This window comes from Giraffa tippelskirchi, chromosome X, assembly GCF_054371585.1.
Source record: "Giraffa tippelskirchi isolate mGirTip1 chromosome X, T2T-mGirTip1v1.2.pri, whole genome shotgun sequence".
Lineage (NCBI taxonomy): Eukaryota > Metazoa > Chordata > Mammalia > Artiodactyla > Giraffidae > Giraffa > Giraffa tippelskirchi.
In genome coordinates this window covers 115728872-115740478 of record NC_137289.1, presented here as the reverse complement: position 1 = coordinate 115740478, position 11607 = coordinate 115728872, and the positions used below count along the sequence as shown (strand labels likewise).

The following is an 11607-nucleotide window of genomic DNA, read 5'->3' as shown; positions in this document are numbered from 1 at the left end:
TTCAATGAAAAATGCAAAGAAGTAGAGGAAAATAATAAAATGGGAAAGACTAGAGATCTCTTCAAGAAAGTTAGAGATATCAAGAGAACATTTCATGCAAGAATGGGCACAATAAAGGACAGAAATAATAAAGACCTAATAGAAGCAAAAGAGATTAAGAAGAGGTGGCAAGAACACACAGAAGAACTATATTAAAAAGGTCTTAATGACCAGGATAACCACAGTGGCGTGATTACTCACCTAGAGCTAGACATCCTAGAGTGTGAAGTAAAGTGGACCTTAGGAAGCATTACTACAAATAAAGCTACTAGAGGTGATGGAATTCCAGTTGAGCTATTTCAAATCCTAAAATGATGGTGTTAAAATATTACACTCAATATGTCAGCAAATTTGGAAAACTCATCAGTGGCCACAGGACTGGAAAAGGTGAGTTTTCATTCCAATCCCAAAGAAGGGCAATGCCAAAGAATGTTCAAACTACCACACAGTTGTGCTCATTTCACATGCTAGTAAGGTTGTGCTAAAAATCCTTCAGGCTAGGCTTCAAGCAGTACATGAACCGAGAACTTCCCGACGTACAAGCTGGGTTTAGGAAAGGCAGACGCACTAGAGATCAAATTGCCAACATCCGTTGGATCATAGAGAAAGCAAGGGAATTCCAGGAAAACATCTACTTCTGCTTCATTGACTACACTAAAGCCTTTGACTGTGTGGATCACAACAAACTGTGGAAAATTCTTAAAGACATGAGAATACCAGACCTTACTTGTCTCTTGAGAAACCTGTGTGCGGGTCCAGAAGCAACAATTAGAACCTTACATGGAACAACGGACTGGTTCAAAATTGGGAAAGGGATATATCAAGGCTGTATATTGTCACCCTGTTTATTTAACTTATATGCAGAGTACATCATGTGAAATGCTTGGGTGGATGAATCACAAGCTGGAATCAAGACTGATGGGAGAAATATCAACAACCTCAGATATGCAGATGATGCCACTGTAATGGCAGAAAGGGAAGAGGAACTATAAAGCCTCTTGATGAGCGTGAAAGAGGAGACTAAAAAAGCTGGCTTGAAACTCAACATTCAGAGAACTAAGATCATGGCATCCAGCCCCATCGCTTCATGGCAAATAGATGGGGAAAACATGGAAACAGTGACAGATTTTATCTTTTTGCCTTCCAAAATCACTGAAGATTGTGACTCCAGCCATGAAATTAAAAGATGCTTGCTCCTTGGAAGGAAAGCTATGACAAACCTAGATAGCGTATTAAAAGGCAAAGACATCACTTTGCCAACAAAAGGTCAGTATAATGAAAGATATGATTTTCCCCATAGTCATGTACAGATGTGAGAATTGGACCATAAAGAAGGCTGAACACTGAAGAATTGATGCCTTCAAACTGTGGTGCTAGAGAAGACTCTTGAGCGTCCCATGGACCACAAGGGGATAAAACAAGTCAGTCCTAAAGGAAATCAACCCTGAATATTCATTGGAAGGACCCATGCTGAAGTTGAAGCTCCAATACTTTGGCTGCCTGATGCAAAGAGCCGACTTGCTGGAAAAGACTCTGATGCTGGGAAACTTTGAAGGCAAAAGGAGAAGAGGGCAACAGAGGATGAGATGGTTAGATGGCTCAAACTCGGGGACATAGTGAAGGACAGGGAAGCCTGGTGTGATGCAGTCCATGAGGTTGCGAAGAGTTGAACACGACTTAGTGACTGAACAACAACTCCCAATGGAAACATAATACCATTTGGGGAGTTCTCTTGCCAGAAAAACAAACATATTGGCCAAAAAAATACTGATCTGATCAGACTTATACATATAACTATTGATGGTTATTATGAGTGTCAGGGAAATAGGGTTCATAGTACTGTTTTGTGTACTATACTAAATGTCAGAGAATTTATATGTGAAATGACTTATTATAAAGATCATGCCTTTAACTTTGAACACCCAAGGGAAAGGCTATTTTTCAGCAAAACATGAAGTGCAGAGAAGGCCCATTATAAATATAAAATTGAAATCAGCAATCACAATCTGAAATACCAAGCCAAAGCCACATAGTTCGCATCAGATCTAGAGGCTGCTTGTACCATATAATCAGGGAAAACTAATCAGCATGTTATGTAAGCTTTTCCAAATCACACAAAAATATTTGAAATTACTCCACACATTCTAACAAGCAGGCTCCTCTTGATACAAAAACAAAGTAGATGAGGAGATTCAAGAAAATATTTAAGCCACTGTGTTAAAGTGGACTAGAAAACAAAGCTGCAATGATAAGAATAGAAAAATAAAGCAGAAGTATGAAAATGCAAATTAAGAGATAATATTTATCATCGGCATATGATTTCTGTACATAGGGATGTGGAACAACCTTACAAAACAGGGGTTTTCAAGATCATTAATCTCAGTCCCTCCATGTACAAAGCACACTTTTTTGTGGATAAAGTATGAAAGAGGCTGTCTTACTGGTGAAAGCAGAAATAGATGGCTGTCAGTTTTCTCTGACAGCCCACCCCCTGACCTGACCCCTGCCTGTCTTGTGCTCCAACTTCCCCATTTTCCATTGAGTCTGGAACATGACTCCTTCCAAGCACTGCAAGGACTGCAGTAAGTGAACTCATCAAGGCTTTGCTGGAATCAGACTTTTCCCAGGAGGCCTTAAGTCATGAAAAACGAGCCAAAAAAGAGAACCCCATGAATGAGAACACAGGAGAACAACAACAGAGAATAAACGGGGATCACACGCAGACAGGCTTGTGGCCGCTTTTCACCTTAAAAGCCCTGGGCAAGGCTGTCTGGCTGAGACATGCCCTCAGTTACTCTTTAGGGTTCTCAGAGGCAAGACAACCTTCGCAATGAGGGTCAAGCCATCAGCTCAACAGAAGGAGGCATCAGGGGCTTGGCAGAACCCAATGTGAGGACTGCATACAAGACCCACAGACACCTCTGCTCCGAAACTGAGTGCAGGGTATGCAGTGCCCACCCCTGCTGGTGGCCTCGGTGACCCCAGGGCAGGGGTCACAGGAAGTCACGGCCCCTGACTTGCGCCTGCAGAAAGCGAGGCTGTGAGAGCTTGAATCTGAGGTGCAGACTCCAGTCAGCAACAGGAGGAACCCCAGCTGCCATCAGGTGTCAGGTGAGCCTCTAAATGAGGACTGAGGGGATCCCCTGCCCCAGAAAGGAGTGCGCCCACCTGATGAGAGCTCCACCCCAACCCTGGGAGACACAAGCAGGTTCAGGCTGAGCTACCACATGCTTCCTGTTTGGCAGTCTGATTGAGGTGGTGGCTTTTGTGCATGGGGCTCAGGGTCCCTGACCTACAGGTCCAAAAGCAGAGTTCCCTGAGTGAGTCTTGTGGGGACCCACACACCCAGCCCCTCCTCCCCACCCCCCACTCCCCAGAATAGCAGTGAAGCACTGAGCCTTTGCAGAACTATTGGCCCTGGGAGGCCCTGGCATGGGGTGACTGCAAGTGCTGCTGATTTGCTTGGCCATTGGAGCCTGAGGGAGCGGAAGCCTTGGTACAGGGCAGGCGGTGTCATGTCACCACAGGAAGGCATCTCAGACTACACAGGAATCCCGATGAGGACCCCAAGTGATTTCTTAGGGAATCCTCTGACCCCAGGAAAGAGGATGTGCACAGTGTCTGCTCCTCTTGTCAGATCTCCATGTCCTGTCATGAGGTTCTCCTCACTTCCATTTTGGGGTTTCACCAAGATGAAGCCTTGATTGGAGGGGGGCCTCAAGCAGTAGATAGAGCGGGTATATTACCAACCAGAGTCCAGTTTGAGAAGCGGATGTGAGAATTGCTGGACTAATCAACCCAAGATGGAGGGGACTTCAAAGAGTCCTTCCCCTGTTATCAGCCCTAAGAAGCTCAGGGAGTTATATAGGCAGAGGCCACCACTTTTTTCCTCCTCAGTGTCTAGCTTTTGCTATTGGCACAGGGAAGCCCTTGTGGAGGTTGATGGAGTGTCTTTCTGCAGTTTATCCTGGAGTAACTCAGAAAGATAAGGCATTCTTGTATGCAGAGAGATTGACATCAGTTTGCAGAATGGTCAGACCTAAAGCCCCACCAATAGTCAAAACAAGGACCCTTAATGATAACTGCAAGAAAGTGGACCTCAGTAGAGTCAGGATCACAAAAATCGCAACCCTGCTCCATTGTCACTGCTGAGAGGCTACATACAGGGCTTTCAGGTGCCCTAATGCCCTTCTCCAGATCTCAGTAGGTGGAGGTTTGTTCTGAGGAAGATTCCCATACTAACATAAAAAGACATTCCAGGAATTGCCTGGATTTAAAGCAAGGCAAATGAGTGAGACTGCAGAGGACATCAAAACCATACTTATAATGTACACAGAATCTAGCTCTGCTGTCTGCTCTGGGAAAACCCAGGTTGGGTTTCTCAAGGAGGTAACACCACACTTGCCTCTCAGTTGTCTTAGGGGATGTGATTTTGGTCTTAAAGGGACAGCCTTATGTTAGTATAGAGGAGGTGACCAAAGCCTTGTCCAATGACAAAGTGATGACCTGAGGGAAGACTAACAGAACCACACTCTTCCAAACAGGAGTGGCTCTACGGAACCCACTCACAGTTTCCTATTGTGATCCCTGAGAATTTCCCACTTGGGTTGGCTGACTGCACCCTGAGGAATATTCACACTTCCTCCTTCATGTTTTTGGAGACTTATTCACCACCAGGTCAAGAGACCCATGAAGCCATTTAGCACTGTTGTTAGAAGTCCATTGGAGGCAGCTTTTATCTGAGCCAGCACAGTGGAGCTTACCAGATGAGGCCACTCACATCTGCTTTCTTTCACTTAGGTGGTGATTCCCCTTTGTTCTCCTTCTTGGCAATACTCTTGTCTGTTACCAGCAAGAGTCATCATGCTTCAGCATCCAGAGAGCCCACAGTGCTCCCATGATCAATGCCTTGGGACCTGCATCAAGTCCCAGTCCCTGGAGGTTGCACAGGTCTCCAAGGCGCTGGAGGAGACCCATCTCCCCTCCCATCTTCTAATGCCTGGCCATTTGAAGGAGTATCCTGGTGCTGGTGTTCCCAGTACTCCTGAAGGTTCTCAGAGTTTCTGTGCATCTTCCACTGCCATTACAGCCACCTCATCCATCAAATCAGAAGAGGGCTACATGATCTAGGAAGAAGAGAGTAGTCCAGGCACTTCACTGGCTCTGCTAGACCCCAGGAGTGTGCCTATAGATGCTCTAGATAAGGAAGTGAATTTGCTGCTGAATTTCCTGCTGCTTAAGTATCAAATGAAAGAGCCGATAACAAAGGCAGATACATTGAAGATTATCATCAACAAGTGTGAAGTCCACTTCCTTGAGATCTTCCTGAGAGCCTCTGAATGCATGGAGATGCTCTTTGGCCTTGATCTGATGGAAGTGGATCATACTAATCACTGCTATCACCTCCTCATCAAATTGGGCCTCACCTATGATGGGATAAAGCATGGTGAAGGGATCCTGCCCAAGACCGGCATCCTGATACTTATCCTGAGTGTGATCTTCATGAAGGGCAAGCGTGCCACCGAAGACAAAGCCTGGGAAGTTCTTAATGTGACTGGAATATATTCTGGGATGAATCACTTCATCTTTGGGGAGCCCAGGAAGCTCATCACTGAAGATCTTGTGAAGAAAAAAATATCTGGAATACTGGCAGGTGGTCAACACTGATCCTGCAGGATTTGAGTTCCTGTTGATCCCCAGAGCTCATGCTGAAACCACCAAGATTAAGGTCTTGGAGTTCCTGGCCAAAGTTAATGGGACTGACCCAAGTTCTTTCACATCTCAGTATGAGGATGCTCTGCAAGATGAAGAAGAGAGAGCCTGAGTCTTAAGTTGCAACTACAAGTTCTAGTGCCAAGGCTAGCAACTTCTCCAACAGCTAGATGAGTCAGGGATAGTTTCTTCATGCATTGTTGAAAAAGGCAGTTAGTGTTTGTAGAATTTATCTCTGAGGTGAGGCTGAAAGGAAGACAGTATTTATGCCTATGTCTTCCTATTTTGTATGTTTAATTTTTAAATTTATTATTTATTTATTGATTTTGGTCTCAAAATTGTTATTACTTCTTTGGCCACACCGCATAGCATGTGGGATCTTCTTTCTCTTATTAGGAATCGAACCCATGCCCTTGTGATGGAAGCATGGAGTCTTCACCAGGCTACCAGGAAAGTCCCTGTTGTTTCTTCCAATATAGATTTAATTGCTTTCAAAATCTTCAAGTTTTTGAATGATACTGGTCACACGTTTAATGTTATAATGAGGTTTAAAGTAAGAGTTTTGTTGTTTCATAGAACATGTTGTGAAACCGTCCTACTTTGTCACCTGTAATAAGAATATGGCATTGCTATACACACTTTCTTAGAAATGTGTATTAAGATAGTTTGGATCAATAAGGAAAGAGAAGAAAGTCTAAAGATATTAAGGCGTTCTTATCCCTTTAAGTTCTTGTTTTGTAAAATGAAATGTTTTGTAAATGAAATGTACATGGATTTTCTAGTTCTTTCAACAGTGTGTAAGAAATAAATGTTAATAAATTGGACCTCACACTCACTGGATCATTTATTCCCCCAACCTTCAGTGACTACCTACTCTTTGTAAAGCATAGCTTTAATACTGGGAATGTGAAGTACTCAGGACCTGCTCATGGAGTTTAACATATAAAAACAGTAATCGTTTAAGAACAGTGGTGGACTCTTATATTCTAAACAACTAATAAAATGAAGGAGTCAGTGGGTAGAGGTGGGCAATGCTATGAGATTTTCAAAGTGTTATTGCAATTAGATGTGGCAACTTGGAACGTTGGGAAACTTCAAGTCCTTTAGTAGGAGTTAATTTTACATGAAACTGGATGATGGGCTACCCACAAGTCACTGGGTTAACAATTGGCCATCACCTGGGAGGGCCAGTGCTCACTTCATTCAAAGGGAATTTCAGTTAAGCTGTGTTCAGTGTAATTTGGAAAATAAGAAGTAAGAATTAAAGTTTCAGTAGCGATAAAATGAATGAAAATGTGTAACAAAGGGGCATGGAAAGAGTGGGAGAGAAAAAGTAGTTTTCCCTCTTGGTCCTTCCCTGAGTTCCCCTTGTAAGAAAAAGATAAACATCAGAAAAACAAATTCAGTGTTTGTGTTGGAGCATCACAAATATATGAGACTCAAAGAAATGACGAGAGCAGGAAGCTTTTGTATCTTTCAGACAAAGAAACTATAAATTTGTGTTTCTGGTTAAATTGACATGACAAAGGGGTTTGGACTAGGGGTAGTCAGTCTTGAAGAAGAAACATGTATGTTTATACATCCTTCTTGGCCCTAAATTTTTGTGTCTCATGGTAAAATGTCTTCTACCCTCTTAGTACAGGAAGCATGCCTTTCTTAGGGAGATTGATCTCCTGCTTTCAGGGGAACAAAAGAGGGTCAGTGTCCTTCTTTCATCAACTGTTTTTCAGGTACCTTCAATTTGAAGTAACCTATGTGCAGAGTGGCATTTTTGATGTGACAGACAGTAATCTCTCGTTATTTATGGTTTCAGTTACCTGTGGTCAACCATGGTCCAAAATAAAAAGATTAAGTAGCAAATGCTCAAAGTAAATAATTCATTAGCTTTTTTTCCTGGATATTAAATATTTATTGATCAACTATTATATATCATGAACATATAAGAAATGCTGGGGATAACATAAACTGATAAACATGATTGACTACTTATTTTTAAAATGATACACCCAAATGGACTAAATACATCAGATGGTTTCACACCAGTGTGAAGTTCAGTGGGACGTTGTCCTAACTGTACACTTTGAGGCAGACAAAGGAAGCGATAGATTTTGGGGACTGTCTATTTGATATTAGATCATTTAGAAATAATTCATTAGTTTTTTTTTAAAATAAACATTTGATTTTTTGTGTGTGTTTTTAATATTTATTTATTTATGTGGTTGTGCTGGGTCTTAGTTGCGGTACTCAGGATCTTTTACTTTTTGCTGCACACTTTAGTTGTGGCATGCAAACTCTTACTTACAGCATGTGGGATTTAGTTGCCTGACCAGGGGTCAAACCCAGGCCCTCTGCATTGGGAGCTCAGAGTCTTAGTCACTGAATGACCAGGGAAGTCCCAATTCGTTAGTTTTAAATTGCACTCCATTCTGAGTACTGTGATGTAATCTTGTGCTATCCTGCTTCATCCTGCCTGGGATATGAATCATCCCTTTGTCCAGTGTGAAACAAAATATCTCCTACCACATCAATAAACAAGGATGTAACAGCCATCAACAATTTCGGGACTCTTATATCTTCCCATACATAGAAGAGTGCTAAATTCCTTTAGATATTTGGTGTTCCCTAATTAGCAGTAATCTTTAGTGTTCAGACTGCCTGCCCCCTTTGTTGCAAACTTCTGTATATCCTGACTCCTTCCTCTGCCTTCTCAGAGCAGTCTCTCAAGGCTACCTGAGATGCTGTCTCCTGGGCTTGAAGTCCTAACATTTTCCATTAAGTAAAATAACTTTCTGTTTTCAGGTTGTGACTAAATTTTTTAGTCATCACCAGTATATCCTGCCTCATTCCCATAGTAGCCTTCTCAATTGTCAGATCGACTGTCATGGTTTCACAATGATTGTGTTCAAGTAACTAATAATGGCCCAAAACAGAAGTGTAGTGGTGCATTGTTTTACTATACATAATTTATAAATTGAACTATGTCTTATGTATATGTATGTAGGCTTCCCAAGTGGTGCAGTGGTAAACAATCCTCCTGCCAATGCAGGAGACTCAAGAGACATGGGTTCAATCCCTGTGTTGAAAAGATCCCTTGGAGAAGTAAATGGCAAGTCACTCCAGTATTCTTGCTTGGAAAATCCCATGGACAGAGGAGCCTGGTGGTCTACAGTCCCTGGGGTCACAAAGAGTCGGACATGACTAAGGGATGGAGCACACACACATAGGTATGTATATGTAGGAAGGAATAAACCCCGTAAATGTAGGGTTCAGTACTGTTGGTGGTTCCAGACATCCACTGCTGTTCTTGGGACATATCATATCTTCTGTGAATTCATCTAGAATTCACTCTTTCATTCTCCCAGCCTGAATCAGACCTTCTGTCCCTTGAGTTATTTCTCTTCTCACTACTCCTTAATGCCTCTCAGGATATAGAAAGAAGGATGTTGGAGCCAGGAACTTACAATGGGTTTAAAGAAATAAGATTGAAGTAAGACACACAGTTTGGGGATTATCTGTGAGCTTCTTTTACCAATGTCTTGAGAGCTGAGCCTGCCTAGGGGCTGGCATTTTTATCATCTTCTGCTCTCTCTGCAATACAGTGTCCTTCCCCTGAGTCTTCTCCAGTGCACCCTGTTGTTCAAACTGAAACCTGACCTGTTGGCCAGCTCTTCAGTCCTCCTCTGAAAGCTGCACCTGCTTGCAGTAGAACAAACAGGGCAAAATTCACCTGCTTCCCCCTGACTTAGAGCATTCCAGCTCCCTGGTGGTCCCCTCCCTCACCTGTACCCCTGTGATACCAACATCATGTTCCATACAAAAGGTAACTTTGGCATTGAAATTTAGATCTGGCCACCCAGTGGGCATTTCCTCCAGGTTCTCAAAATGTTTTCCCAAATAGCTGGTGAGTATAGTCTTATCTGTCAAATAATCTACTAATTTGGAGGCAATAACCCTGAAGTTGGAGAGGGGATTTTGAAAGCACCTAAAGATTTGTAATATAATTGTAATGAGTTTTTTTTTTTGCATGCCCACTGAACATATACATTTATGAGCATACCTATGTGGTTAATAACCAAAACTTCCCTCATAAGTGACAGCTGAGGAGAGGTAAAAGACCTTGGAAATCACAGCACAGCAAACATCTAATGAGGATTAATTTCTTAAATTCCCTGGAGTCCTTCCAGGAGATGAAAAATGGTTTATTGACAAACACTCTGTCTTTGGTTAGCAGAAATAAAAATGTTTCAATACAGTTCTACTGCCTCTTATCTATGTGACCAAAAGAAAATCCTCATTTTATCCTTGTGCCTTTTCCTTCCTTTCTTCGTATTAAAGTGTTTAGCCATGCTCCTACATTTTGAAGGTGACAGAAATTCACAGATGTTTGACCAGAAACCAACAGGAAGAAGAAAATTCTCACCCCGTTAAGATTTTTCCAGTTGAGGTTTAGGTCAATGCAGGAAAGTACTACCGAGTGAAGAAGGCAAAATCTTTTTGTTGATATTTTATAGGATCTTTTAGAAAATTTGATGTGAACCTATATTTGGGAGTAAGTATCACATAGTAGGACCTCAGAAAAATTAAAGAGTTTCAGGGAAATCTGGCCTTCTTGGACACTAACAGGAAATAGGGAGGATGGTTTGTCATAAAAATTCTACTCAGTCCAGTTCAGTTGCTCAGTTGTGTCCGACTCTTTGCAACCCCATGGACTGCAGCACACCAGGCTTCCCTGTCCATCACCAACTCCTGGAGCTTACTGAAACTCATGTCCATCAAGTCGGTGATGCCATCCAACCATCTCATTCTCTGCTGTCCCCTTCTCCTCCTGCCTTCAATCTTTCCCAGCAGCAGGGTCTTTCCTAGTGAGTTAATTCTTCGCAACAGATGGCCAAAGTATTGGTGTTTCAGTTTTAGCATCAGTCCTTCCGATGAATGTTCAGGACTGATTTCCTTTAGGATGGACTGGTTGGATCTCCTTACAGTCCAAGGGACTCTCAAGAGTCGTCTGCAACACCACAGTTCAAAAGCATCAATTCTTCGGCACTCAGCTTTATAGTCCTTCTTTATAGTCCAACTCTCACATCCATACATGACTACTGAGAAAACCATAGCTTTGACTAGATGGATTTTTGTTGGCAAAGTAGTGTCTCTGCTTTTGGATGTTGACAATTTGATCTCTGGTTCCTCTGCCTTTTCTAAATCCAGCTTGAACATCTAGAAGTTCATGGTTCATGTACTGTTGAAGCCTGGCTTGGAGAATTTTGAGCATTACTTTGCCAGTGTGTGAGATGAGTGCAATTGTGTGGTAGTTGGAACATTCTTTGGCATTGCCTTTCTTTGGTATTGGAATGAAAACTGACCTTTTCCAGTTCTGTGGCCACTGCTGAGTTTTCCAAATTTGCTGGCATATTGAGTGCAGCACTTTCACAGCATCATCTTTTAGGATTTGAAATAGCTCAACTGGAATTCCATCACCTCCACTAGCTTTGTTCGCTGGATCATCGAAAAAGCAAAAGATTTTCAGAAAAACATCTACTTCTGCTTTATTGACTATGCCAAAGCCTCTGACTGTGTGGATCACAACAAACTGTGAAATAAATTCTACTAGTCACGGTATATTGAGCACTAACTTTGTAACAGTTTATGGGGATAATTACAAGTGGCCATCCACATCTCATCTTCCTCTCCTTTCTGGGCTCCTGGAGAGACTGTGTTCCCAAGTGCACTTGTAGTTAGAAAGGGCATTTGACTAACCCTTGCCATTGATCTGTGAGCAGAAGCAGTATTTGTCATTTCCAGGCCAAAGCATTTGCTCTCCAGTTTACCACTTGCATGTTTTTTCTTGAATTTATCAGT

The 11607-nt window shown here is 42.3% G+C and overlaps 1 pseudogene; it reads left to right on the top strand.

Moving 5' to 3' along the window:
• The first annotated feature begins 4902 nt into the window (after positions 1-4902).
• On the top strand, positions 4903-5863 carry LOC145535922 (melanoma-associated antigen B16 pseudogene; annotated as a pseudogene).
• The last annotated feature ends 5744 nt before the right edge of the window (positions 5864-11607 follow it).